A 2,404-nucleotide genomic window follows, 5' to 3' on the forward strand; every position below is an offset into this window, starting at 1 on the left:
CGCCGAAGAAGCCGTATGCCACTCAAATTCGATCCTTCTCAGGTCGTCGACCGGTTGTCTCTCTCTGTCCCCGGCCCGACCGCCTCAAAGCAGGGATGATGGTGGTAGTTGGGTTCTTGGTCTCCATGCCCGTACCAACGAAACCTTCGCATATGACAACCCTAATTTCAACAATATTCCCAAATCACAGCCTTATTTCGACAAAATCCCCAAATCACAATTAACTCTAATTAAATACTTTTTTATTTTTTTTTAATTTTTTATAACAAAACTCTAATTAAATACTTTTTTTTTTTTTTTTTTTTTATAACAAAACTCTAATTAAATACTTGATGAAAGATTAATAAATCAGGGTACCACATTATTACTAGCCCTCAAGGCAAATTTAAATTATATTATTGCTAACTCATCACTTTACTATCTAGTTAACAGATTTTTAACGGGTATATGACATTACAACTAAATCACAATTTTTTGAATATATGACATTTCAATGTTTTAAAGATAAGGTATGAAATTGCAATTACACTTAAACTTGAAAATGAAAATGATAAGTTATTCTTGTTGTAGGCCTATTTAACTGAGCTATTCTAAGGGAATAGAGAGAGGGAGGCTGGCGGCATTGACAGAGAGAAGAGAGAGATTTAATTAGGGAAATTTTATTTAAACCCATCTAACTTATTTCTACACCCAACTTACTCTTTTCACCCATTTGATTTTTAACTAAACTATTAATATCTCTTTAAACCCAAATTTAATACCTAATATACCCCCATAAATCCAATTCAATATGTTGGATTTATTTTTACACCCATTTGATTTTTAGAAGCTAAATAGACCTAGGAACTCCTCCTCGGCCACTTTATTTTCTCGTAGAAGCTCATAAGCAGCAGAGCTCACTTCATGACTACCCTCTCTTTTCATTGCAGTCATGCAAAAACACGAATCCCACAAGCTTCTAAATTTTATTTGAATGATGACCAGTTTTCATATGCATCTAGAAGGTCCATTTTGTTAAATGCAACTACATAAGGCTTTTCAGCAATTTCAAGGCTAAACAGTTCCAACTTCAGACGAATTGCATCAAACTTAAATTCTGGGATGTGAAGGTTGAACCTAGTGAGACTGATCAGGTGGAAGATGAAACCAAACAAGTTGACAAATCAGATGAAGCAACATCGATTTTGGAAGCAGAGAAACTTTCAGCCTTACCTGACCTAGCTTTGAAGAATGATGAGATAGACATGCTAAGAGCTAAGTTGGAAGATAAGGCAAAACAGTTAGAAGGGCTGGTGAAGAAAGTCAGGTATAAAGAATCAGCTAAATGAAGCGGCCTTAAATATTTTATCTACCCAAGTAAAGGAAAAGGAAATGTCCTTGAAGTTAAATCAGCTTGAAGAAGAGCTGGAAGTAAGTAAGGGAAATGCAGGTCAGTTGAGCTAGAAGCTGCAAGCAACAGAAAGAGCAAATGAAGCATTGGAAGCGGAGATGAAGAAGATGAGAGTGCAGACAGAGCAGTGGAGAAAGGCAGCAGATGCTGCTATTGCTGTACTTACCGGGGGTGTAGAGATGAATGGTAGAGTAATTAAGCCATCAACTGGTGGCTACATCGACTTTGTGGGGTCACAAGCTGATGACTTGGACGATGGATTCGGTAGTGGTAAAAGAAAGGGCTCTGGCAAAAAAATGTTCGGTGACTTGTGGAAAAAAAAAGGCCAGAGATAGAGTTCTTTTTTTTTTATCTCTCGCCCACACTTGTGTTTAACTTTGAAAATCTGTTTTTCCGTTGAGTGTAGGTACACAATTTTCATTTTCTAGGGTTTTGATTACATCTTTCTCTCATCAACCAGTCAAGGTCCTCTCTTTTGTTTTTCTATGCCCACCTACCAGCTCCGTCCTAACGGGTCTCTGACCAAAGCCTACACTGCCCCAGAAAACACAATCATGTACGAACCCCAACCTGTAAAATAAAAGCTTCTCTCTCAGCTCTCAGATTTATCTGCAAGGAGGAGGAAAAGAAACCCGAATTTTACAAGAGTCAAAAGTTGATCCAAATCCTAGTACGAGAAAACCCTATTGAGATTTCAGCTAAATAGAAACCAGAACAGGAAAAGAATTTCAGGGTTTAATAACACTGCTGAAGAACAGAGTGAGATTGTGAATCATGATTTTAGAGAAAGAGAGGAGAGAGAGAGAGAGGGTTTATTGATAAATTAGAGTTTTATTATTAATTTTATTTTGTACTTAATAGTAATTATGCAATAGGGTAAAATAGACAATTAACATTCAAAATTTTAAGTTGGGTGTAAAAAGAGGCTGCATGGGTTTAAATAAAATTTCCCATTTAATTATGAGGTGTGTGTTGTATCACCCTATTATGCCTTTATTTATAGTAGTAGGAAAG

At 36.4% G+C, this 2,404-nt stretch overlaps 1 pseudogene; it reads left to right on the forward strand.

Moving 5' to 3' along the window:
- Window positions 1-482: 482 nt before the first annotated feature.
- LOC126602880 (interactor of constitutive active ROPs 1-like) lies at window positions 483-1,784 on the forward strand (annotated as a pseudogene).
- The last annotated feature ends 620 nt before the right edge of the window (window positions 1,785-2,404 follow it).

The sequence above is a fragment of the Malus sylvestris genome, chromosome 15 (assembly GCF_916048215.2).
Source record: "Malus sylvestris chromosome 15, drMalSylv7.2, whole genome shotgun sequence".
Taxonomy (NCBI): domain Eukaryota; kingdom Viridiplantae; phylum Streptophyta; class Magnoliopsida; order Rosales; family Rosaceae; genus Malus; species Malus sylvestris.